Source organism: Lagopus leucura, unplaced genomic scaffold, assembly GCF_019238085.1.
Source record: "Lagopus leucura isolate 7727_CA_CO unplaced genomic scaffold, USGS_WTPT01 Super-Scaffold_100001, whole genome shotgun sequence".
NCBI lineage: Eukaryota > Metazoa > Chordata > Aves > Galliformes > Phasianidae > Lagopus > Lagopus leucura.
This window is the reverse complement of record NW_024962262.1, coordinates 8,577,913-8,588,615: the sequence shown is the minus strand read 5'-3', so window position 1 is coordinate 8,588,615 and position 10,703 is coordinate 8,577,913. Positions and strand designations below refer to the sequence as shown.

Below are 10,703 nucleotides of genomic sequence, written 5' to 3'. Positions count from 1 at the left end.
GTGTGTGTGTGTGTGTGTGTGTGTGTGTGTGTGTGTGTGTGTGTGTGAGTGTGCGCGGGGCGGGCGGCGGGGGGAGCGCAGGGGCGGGCCGGCGGCAGCGGCGCTGCTGGCCGCGCTCCAGCCCGGCGCACTAATACAGGCTGGCGGCTCCCGCCTGACTGACGCCGGCCGGGGCTGCTGCTGCCGCTGCCGCGCTGCGCCCTGGCCCCACCGCCGCCGCCGCCGCGCAGCTGCAGCCCCGCTCTCGCCCGCGGCGCGCCGAGACCCCAGCCCGCGCCGGTGGCAGGTAAGAGCCGGGCTCCCGGCCGCGTCCCGGGACGGAGCGCCGTGCGGCGGGGGGCGCGAAGAGGACGGTTCCGAAAGTTCGCGCCGGGGGCGGGCGGCGCACCTGGGGCAGGCGGTGCGGGCGGCATCCCGCGGGCGGGCGGCATCCCCCGGGACGGTGCCCCTCGGCGGGAGGGGGCCGAGGCGCGAGAGACGCGGCGACGCCAGGGCTGCTAGCGAAAAGGAGGAGCGCGGGGAAAAAGAGCGTTGTTGTGGATGGCTGGAGGCTGACATGCATTCCCGCTGAGAGGGCTGCTTTCCTTAAGGAAAACAAAACCCACATGACACGTTCGGAGATGGTTTTTCACTTGCAGAGGTTATTTTCTGTTCGAGAAATCCCGCCGCCGAATGCGCTCCCGAATAGAACGGAGCAGAAATTCGGGGATTTGGGTTTGTGCTCCAGCTGCAGGCGCGGGATCCTTCAGAACCAAACCCCGTAACGGCACAGCCCGAGCCGGGGGTGTCCACGGTTGGGCCCGTTTGTATCAATTCCGATATCGTGTGGTGGTAACTTTGTGTTTGCCCACTTGGATTTTATGGGTGAATTAATTTGAGCATGGCCGGGGTCGCTCGCGAAGGCACGTCAGTGGGAATAAAAATAAATGACACACACATGCGTGCGCACAAACACACGCGCGCTGTTGATTGCTGGCATTTTACAGATTAGTGAAAAAAGAAAAGAAAAGAAAAGAAAAAGCGCAGCTCAGAATGGCCAACTCTTTGGTGAATGAGCTCTGCCTTGGCAGCAGTAGGAAGTGATGCGCACGTCTCTGGAACGGGTTCAAATTTGTGGCTGCTGGGGAAGGACACTGCGGAGAGCACGAGTTTTGGTGCTTTGCATCTCCCGCGTGCAGAGATGTGCGTCTGTACGGGTGGCAATGCCCTCCTCGGCTCCCAGAGCGTAAGCATAAGAAAACACCACAAAACTCTTCCCCTCGGCCATGGGAGGATGAATGTCATCGCTCACCCAAACGTCATCGAGCCAGACAGCTCCTGTTGTCCAGATTTGCTATGTGCCCACGTCTGCCTGGTTTGCGTTTGCTTCCTGCTGCACTTTAGAGTGGAGGCTTCGAGTGTAATTTTTATTTCATTTATTTTTCATGCTGAGTTACTTTGACATAGTAGCTAGAAGAAGTGTGCCACAAAGTATTCTTAAAATGAATCGTTTCAAGAAGCACACTGTTCTACATTTTGAGTTCTGCAGTGATTTCTATTCCTGTCTGCCCTTTGTGATGGAGTTACAGATGTTTTCTTCTTCACTCTGTTACAGGCATGCAAGCGATAAGCAAAAACTGCAAAAACAAATAAGGGTCACTTGTATTTTATCATGCACCCCAATTTGATCAGGATTTGTGTTTTCATAAGAGTTGGGGATGGATGCTTTTATTTACATACAGAACTAAACTGAACACAGACAAAGGCTTACTCTAAGCTCTCAACTGCACAACTTTGAAGAGCTGTTAAGCATTAGTATTTTATCAATGCACTTGTCCCAGGTTGAGAGCACATACACGTATGCCGCATACCTACGGAAGGTGGAGGCGAGGCACTCAGAGCTTCTGCACACAAACTGGTGGTGGTTCCCCATCTGCCTTCACTGTGGACAAGGCAAGGCCCAGCCCACTAAAATAGGACCACAGAAATGTTGGCGTAGCGTATCACATAACATCTGGACAGTTAATCCTCCTTTTTGCCCTTTTATTCTTTTACTGACTTTGTGCATCTCGAGCTTGAATCCTCAGCTATCTCCTGTTATCGGCTCGGCAGATAGGGTGTCATGTAATCCTCTCTGCTGAATGCTCAAGTGCTGTAATTCTGATGGCCTGACTAATCTGTCTCGATAAAGTTTTATTTTTCCATTGTTAAATTCAAAGGACAATGACTACTAATTACAAGTGACCTCTAACCAAAACACCAGTTAGTGTTTATCGCTGGTGCTCACTTGCTAACAGTAATTCCAGCATCAGCTCTATGGGGCACCCTGCCTCAGAGAAACTTGACAGAATAAGGGGAGCCAAAAGGGAAGAAAATACATACACTCTGGGTCATTTGTGGTGAAAATATACTGAAAGTGTACGTAGATTCCATTTGCTCTGCAGTATGCCTGTTGCAAATAATAATGACATGGATGAGGAAGAAATAATTAAAAATATCATAAATATTTTAACTGAAAACAGCACAGCAAAAACGTACAGAAGGTTGTTATGGTAGGCTGCCTGGTTTCCTGCTGCAGGCTGGTATAAGGAATCATTAGTGTTATTGAACATTAACAGCAAAAGATAGTAATAGCAGTGACAATTTGAGAGAATCATTGCTTTCCTATTACTGTCTTTGAGAACATTTGTTCTAAGAAACATTAGACTGAATACAGTGTAATAAAATTAATTTTTCAAAAATATCCCCAATTATTTCCCATCTTACATTCTTTCATAATATTTGAATGATAATAGCATGGGAATTTTACAGATGAAGAGTTGAATTAACGAGTCTAGGGCTCTGCGTATTTATCATAGTAGCTGAAAACCACGCTGTGCTTTTGCAGATGAGTTAGATCTAATAGACTGTGGGATCAGAGCCCAGTCCGAGATCCTGACAAACAGATGTATGCATTTAAAACAAAACAGGTGCAACTTTCTCAGGTTTTAGTGAAGATACCTGTGATTTTTAGATGGGTTGTTCCACAGGACCAACAGCAGGTTTCTGAAAGAGCTATTGCAGCATCTTAAGCAAGTTGAGCAGTTTTTCTTTGAAGTTCAGCTCCTCTGGACACGGACACGACAAGGACACAGTGGAAATGGAGACAGTTTCCCAGTTGACATGGTTGCCTCTATGTAAATAGACAAAACAAAACAGAAAGAAAAACAAAATTATAATTTTTTTATTATTATTATTTTTTAATTGTGACAGCATGAGGATGCAGGTGAGTTTCTCACTGGGAGGAGAAATGCCTTATCTTTCCTGCATCCTGCTCTCCAGTACTTGTTTTCCTCCCTCTCTTCTTCATTGTCAGGAGCACCACCGTCCTCCCCTCTGACAAACTCAGCATCATCTTTTGACTTCTCTGTTTCCTTACAAGCCGGTACTCCCAGATGTCTTTTGACATTTTTTTCTTTGCATGGCTTCTTACATTCCTTTTTCCTTTTGTTTGCAGCTGCCAAAGCATTAGTCCACACTTTGGCAACCATCCAGCTTGATACTGCAACCTCCCGTTTCCCAACAAGCTCTCTCCTTCCACCTACGTTCACAGTCAGTGAAAAATCCTGCCAAAATCCTCTATCTTCTGCTTTCCATTCTGGAACGTCTCCATGCTGACCTATCTTACTGAGTCTTTATATACTCCTAGTCTTTGTTTAGACCATGAAAATTTTCCCTGCTTCCAGTGTTTTCCAGATCCATTGGCCTCAGTCTTGTGGTTCACTGAAAGACAGAGAGGAGAAGGGAAGAAAATTAGCAGACCCTTGGGTCATTCCAGTTTGTTCTGCTTCAGGCTTCCTTTCACCCTCATTACCTGGCTACAAAAGGAGCAAGATTTGTCACTGCTTGATAACTGTTTCTCTGTGTTTGTTCTGCCTTGTATTGTACTTGGTCAGGCAGCTGTGCTGTGAGAACACGAGGCAGCGAGCTGTTGGTGGTGGGACCTTTCCATAAAGTGGTGTTTGCTAACAGCAAAGCTCCGTGTAATTAAGAATACTTTATAATGCAAATAACTGTGTTACTGAGGTCAGTACATTTAAACAATGCTTAATCACTTAACGTTCTCTTGCTATGCCTTTCCGTAATGAAAAATCATTTTTTAAGCATTCTTGTGTAGCGTTTCTCATCAGGAGATATGGAAGAGCTTTTACAAAGCAGTCATTGTCAGGATACCTATGTGATAGATGCAGAAACCTGAGGGAAAATCACTTACCCAGAGGCTTGTGGCAGGGCGTGATCCAACACAACTGCCCGGTAGGCTCAGAAGGGACCAAAGGCACGGGGATTTCACACAGATTTTAAGATTTGCTTGTGGTTGCTTGCTGGCCTGGCTTATCCAAACCTACTTGTCTTCATCCAATTGCTGTGGATGTGCCCAGTTGCCAGCATGCAGTTTCTTACCCTACAGCATATTACCCATACTACCCAGGGTAGCTAATTTATCTCTTTAATCAAGAGATCTTGGATTACTTCATGGAGGGCACAAGGCTTCCACAGGGACATCTAGAGTAGAGAACTGAAATTCATTCTGGTGTGAGGCATGACCTGCAGCTCCTTTGGCTGCTTTGCTCTATGTCCTGCAAGATTTCTGCTGGGTCATTGGCTTCTTGGTGGGAACCTGCATGAGACTTAGGCAGAACTGAGCTGTAGGAGGGGAGAGGAAAGGGAGAAATGGAGCTGGAGAGATGAGATGTTCCCTGCACCTGCAGATGTGCAGGAGAGATGTGTTTCCTTTTAAAGACTCAGTGACCTCTTTCTGCCTTTTGTTTGGTATCCTGCATTTTCTGAAGATGGCTGTAACCATGGCTTGCCATCTTGAATGTTAAAGAGAATTCAGCCCTCATTTTATGCTCCCGGGTTCAAATGTAGACATATGAAGGCTGTTTAATCTCATAAACAAGTGTTCTGGTTTGCAGAGCACCCACATCTTCAGCTGAAGTCACTGGGAACAGCCAGCTGTCTCCTCCTTTACACCCCACAGGAGGGAACTAGATAGACAAGTTCTTGCTCCTTTTGCTCTTAGTCATATTGTTGTGAAATAGCTTCCGTAGAGCCCAAGCGTATCCAGATATTCTTCATGGAAATGCTTGGGACCATTGGCTGCTTGTCCAAGGCAGATCCCTCTGCTCAATCAGATCTCTACATAGATAAAACCCGTGATATCAGTCCTACCTGTCCTCCACAGTCCTTTTTTGCAGATTTCCAGAATGTAAACCCTGTGAATGCTCCCTTCCTTACTCCTCACAGGGTTTCACAAGCCACTGAGGGCTCGGTTAGCACAGACGGCTGAGGCTTTTGGTGCAGGAGAGCCTTTATGTCAATCTTATTTTACTAACAATTTCCCACAGCGATGTGCAATGAAAGCCTTTTAGGAAAAACAGTTTTGAATGCAATATGACTTGAACACAATGAAATGCTAATGAGATTCCATGGAAAACTGCTAACATGAGATATATAGAAAGTTTTGTGCGTGAAACTTATCCTCCTATAGGGAAATCCCATGCCCATAGAAATCAAATGCCCATAGGGAGGAAGGGTCTGTCTCTGGGCCTGCTGTCAGTCCAAGTGGAAAACACTTCTGGAAGTTTTCCCTTTTGAGTGTTTTATTGACAGTCTGTGTGACCTATTGATCTATATTTCACTCGCCAAGCTGTGTATTGCATTCAGTGATACTAAATCTGCCAAAGATGTCTGCTGCATTAACTCCGTAATGGAGTAAGCAGCCCTTCAGGCAGGCCTCCCTGATGTCTGTCTGGGGCCTTAGGTGTCAGGTGTGAAGCCTTTGTGCTGAGCTGCAGCCAGGCCTGTGGCTGGAGCTACTCTGTCACATGGGGTTCTTGTTGGCCAGGCTAGCTTGTTCTTGTACCCAGCTAACTCTCAGCATCACAGGTTGCCTTTGGTTCTATGACTTGAAACACACGATGCAACTAGGCAGCAGATCTCAATGCACAAGATATGGATCCTGGTGTCAGGATTAAACCTTGCAGATCTGCCTAACCTCCCTTCATTTCTGTGCATCCCAGCAGGGAATGAAGCTATCGGGGACTGTGCTGAATGCCGAAGAGCAGGGCCCACATCTCCTGCTAGGCAGATGGGACGTGCTACATGATTTGCCTTATGCATTTTGCATGTATGTACTGTAAATGTACATCTTGAACTCAAAAAGTGTATTCCTTTCCACCAACTTAAGTTACTTCCAGGGTAGCCTCCTCACCAGCCTTGAGCATCAGATCCTAGGTGGAGCAACTGTTCTTTAGAAGTATCCTTATTCAAAACATTCTTAATATCTAACTAAGCAAATCCTTTTCCTAAAATGGGTATTTGGGAATTGCTCCAAGAACACCAGTGATTGATAACAAGATTACAGTATCTGATTAGTGTGGATATAAACTTCAGGCCAGCAATGAAGCTGAAATTCTTTTCTAGTCCCCTTCTTCCTTTGTGAAGTGTTTGTTCTGGAGGTACTTGGCTGCATGCTTTGTATTAGAGACGAGTCAGCGTTTATTTTAAAAGCAGGAACTCTATTTTTTGCGTATTTCCAACTGTTCCATTTTTAGAAACACCGATGGGCTTTGCTACAGTTTCTCTGGGAATGGTGAGTATGTGAAGAATGCAGGACAGGCTGTCTATGAAATGGGGAGAACCAGAGCCACAAGAAGGCATGTTAGCTCTCCAAGGCAGGTTGATGCACCTCACTGTCATACTCCACTCTCTCCTGCCTTCTCCCCATGAATACATCATCAAAACTTCCCCATGGCATGCATACTCCTTAGCCTCTTATCTCAGGAAGGTGGAAGGCAGTTGAGAGATGAGCACTTTGTCAGGGCTGCTGGTTGGAGGAAGCCAGGCCACGGGAAGGGATAAGGGGAATTGGTCTTCTTCCTGCCTTGGGGGAGCAGGGTGTGAGGTAGAGGAGAGGGTGTATCCTCTGGGGTTACATCTCAGCGACTTCACTGTGGCCCAGCCAGAGAATATACTTTGGTCAACTCTATATAAACATGGCAGTCGCTAGTTTCCTTTAAAATTTAATACTGAGGAAGGAAACCCGGTCAAAGAGAGATCGTAGTGATAAGTTGGTCCAGTTTCATATTTTTGCACAGATCTCGGTTATGGTAATTTTGTGTGGTGCTTTCAAATATTGTGGGAGGTTTTCAAAGGCACAAATTAGCGTGAATTTCTAGTCCTGTGTTTTTGGTGAGCATGTTTATCCTGAGCAGTGGGATGCAGGAGTGCTACCTGAGTTTGCCCAGGGCTTGAAACAGTGCAACCATGTTAGCATAGTGCTGCACCTGAAAAGAGAAGCTCTTTGGCTTGATCACAATAGAGGGCCAGAAGGATTTTCAGGAGGCTTTCTAGTCAATTCTTCCTCCTTAAGGCCAGCACAGTTATTCTTCAAGAAAACTGTGTAAGTCTGGGAGGCTCTGGTGTCCCCTCCTTGCTTCAAAAGCCACCTGGACATGGTCCTGAGCACTGTGCTCTGGATGTCCCTCCTGGAGCTGGGTTTGGGCCAGGTGTCCTCCAGCATTGCTTTCCTCTAATGTGCTCTGATACTGTAGTTGCTCTCTCAGACCTCCAACAGCAGATCCCAAGACTTAGTTCTTTACTGTTAGCTACTTTCCTCGTCTCTTCACATGAAAGATAGATTGCTGCTATCCTGCTTGCACATTTTGCACATTTGCATACTCCTGCCATGTCCGTGACCCTCCCTTCTTCCTGTCTCACACAGTTTTGCTGCTTCTGGTACTCAAAAGATGAAGTCATTCAGTATTCAGTCTGCAGCTGTACTGTGTCTTGTAGATGTGCATGTTCAGAGTGGTCCCACTGCAGGAATTAGCTCATCCCTTCCCAGGGCATCGCGGACATACCAGAAGTGAGCAGGGTATTCACTTTTCTGTTGTGACTGAATCTGTGCCTCTTAAACACAGCCTCAAGTGCTTGGCTTATGGAAATTTATGTAACTGTGTTAAGTCGCATGGTTTACATGCCAGAATGTGTCCCTCCTTATAGCAAATGAATGTGTTATTCCTGACCAGAGAAGCTGGACTATGCCTAGTAGCTGAGGTAATATTTGAGAGGTTCCACAAGCTCAGTGAGATTATTTGGAAGTCACAGATGTTTAGACACTGGCATCAGATTTTGTCTTCATTTTAACCTGGAAGCAGCAAATGCATTGAAGTCTCCGCAGTGCAGAGGAGTGGACAGAGAGGCACAAAGTGCTGTGGGATTTGCTCTTTAGTATCAATGGCTTCACTTAAAATTCAGTGTAGAAAAACCTTCAGAACAAATTGAAATAAACAAGAAAATAAGTTTCAGAAGTTTGCATTATTCATTTAAGCTTATAGGAATAAACAATGAGATATTGCCAGGGCTGTGTGAAACATGGACAAATTTGAGTCTCAAGTACTTTACCTCATATCATCACAGCTGTTTTCAGTGGAGCACTCCAGGGTCAAACCAGGAAGAAATTTAGTTTCTTAATTAAAAAAAACAAAAAAAAAAACCCACCTCCTTTACATCCCATTTAATTAAAACCCTGGGTGTCAGGTTCTGTGGTTGTGGAAGAGCTTGGTAACAATGTGATGAATAATTCATTCACTATTTTTTGTTGGGTGCAAAAGACAGTGGTTTTGGATGGGTTCATAACAACAACCTTGTCTTGCTGGTCCCCATCACAAGAAGAACCCTGGAGGATCCCAAACTGAACCATGGGTGTCACAAATGAGCAGGAGTCTTCTGAAAGTGATTTGCATGCATAAAGAGTAACATGGGGCAGCTGTTACTGAGCTGTGAGCTGCTTACAGGAGCAGCAGAAAATGTGTGTGTGTGTGTGTAGCTCATATATGCATTCCCATGACACTCTTCAGAAGTAAACACATGGGTAAAAACCTCTCTGCCCTGCACTGAACATCTGTGCTTGCAAAAGCCTGTGCTAGTGCAGGATTTGTGCTTCAGGGTGTGGGAGCACACCCAGGGTAAGGTCAGGGAAGTTCTTCGCTCATTTGGGACCTGAAGAATTTGTAAACAATCTTTTATTTATTTATTTAAAAAACCCTTCCCCCTGCCGAGGTGTGGGAGATCCATGCTGCAAACAACAATGGTGATGTGACAAAGGAAGATCTTTGCCACCCTGAGCCCTCAATGTATGCTGACTGCTATCAGGTCTCTATTACAGCAGTATCAGCTCTGAGAAAACCCACAGGCTTTTCTCTTTTGTAGTAGGAAGCAGTAACTAAATCAGTGCTAGGTAAAAATAACTAATCATGTGTGTTTGTAACATTCCCTTTTAACATAGTTTGACTAAAATAATTTTCTCCCTTCCAGTTCTGTTGTGGTTTAGTCACTGAGCTGTAGACTTCCAGCTATAATTGTCCCACTCTTCCATTTTCCAGCTGCGTGCAATCTCTAAGAACTGCACAGCTTATGTCTAGACGACCCTCTGAGAAATCTCTCTGTAGCCTTACTTAGCTGCTGCAATGACACCGAGACTGATGATGTCAGCCATTTTCGAGACTGATAGCCGTGCCTTTCATGGCTTAGTTAGCCGAGGCTGGGCAGACTCTTGGAGTTTTATGCTGAGACCAGATGCATACACACATCTGCATACATACCCATGCACAGCTAGTCTTCTGAGGATGATTAGGCACCGTGCTTTTATGTGGTAGTGTTATAAGCCTGTTTTCACCAGCATTTCAGCAGTTTTTCTTTTAGGCTTCTGCATGCAGCTTAGAGTTGGAATTTAATGAGGACTGATATAATTCCACTGAAATTGGATTAGCGGGAAACTTCAGCAACACAGTGGCCTGCACAGATGTTTTGCTGGGGGATGATGCAAAGCTTCTCCAACACAGCAAGTCCTTTACAGATTAAGCCAAACCTAAATTTCTCCAAATCTTTCCACAGTGTCAGCATATTGCCGTGTGAGATACAGAGGAGGACATGTTCAATTTCCATGAGCTCTGGAACCCTTCCTACTGACTTCAGCAGGCCTTCACTCAGGTCAGCTAACAGCAAGCACATGATAACAGTGTTTCTTCTGCTTTTCTCTGACTATGATATATCAGGCTTTTCAGCAGTACAGTGGAAGTTACTGTAGAGGAATACGTTTCTCCTGTTGACCTGAGGGCCTAAAAGCAAGTTCTACTCTTGCAGGTGAAAAACAGGCTTAGGAATAGGAGGAAGAATTCCAGTCCCTTCTGCTCTCTGTCCATAGCAGTCATTCAAATCTGCAGTGAGACTCATCTCACTCAACACCCATTGTTTGAATTGCCTGATTTTGCTGATTATTTCTAAGGTGACAGTGAGGTGGAATGCATCACGCCATGTACACACACCTTTTTCTGCTTCTTATTTAGGTATTTCGGGGTGAGTAGGTCAGATATGAGTGTCAACAATTTGGACATGTATATGTGGCCAAGTGAATTCTACCCCAGGGCTGCCTCCAAACTAGTAAATCAAACATGCCTAATACTGTTCTTGGCCTTGAGCCCAACTGGGATGGAGATGCTTGCTTCCGTGCAGTAGTTGAGTCACCCTCCTAAACCAGGTCACTCTCTGCAGACTTCATACTTGGAGTGATTGCTGGACCCTTCTAACTCCTTAATCATGCACAAGAAACATTAGAGAGATTGGTATTGGCACAGATCAAAGCCATTTCCGTTACTGTGGTAACAGTTTACACTATTCAT

General features: G+C 45.6%; 1 protein-coding gene across 1 annotated transcript in view; it reads left to right on the top strand.

Moving 5' to 3' along the window:
* The first annotated feature begins 236 nt into the window (after nt 1–236).
* The window catches only part of SMAD9 (SMAD family member 9), a 41,224-nt gene continuing 30,757 nt past the window's right edge, over nt 237–10,703 (top strand). Inside the window, exons 1-2 of the mRNA XM_042867778.1 lie at nt 237–286; nt 9,919–10,014. The gene's annotated coding sequence lies outside the window, so the exon portion shown is untranslated. The remainder of the gene's footprint in view (nt 287–9,918; nt 10,015–10,703) is intronic.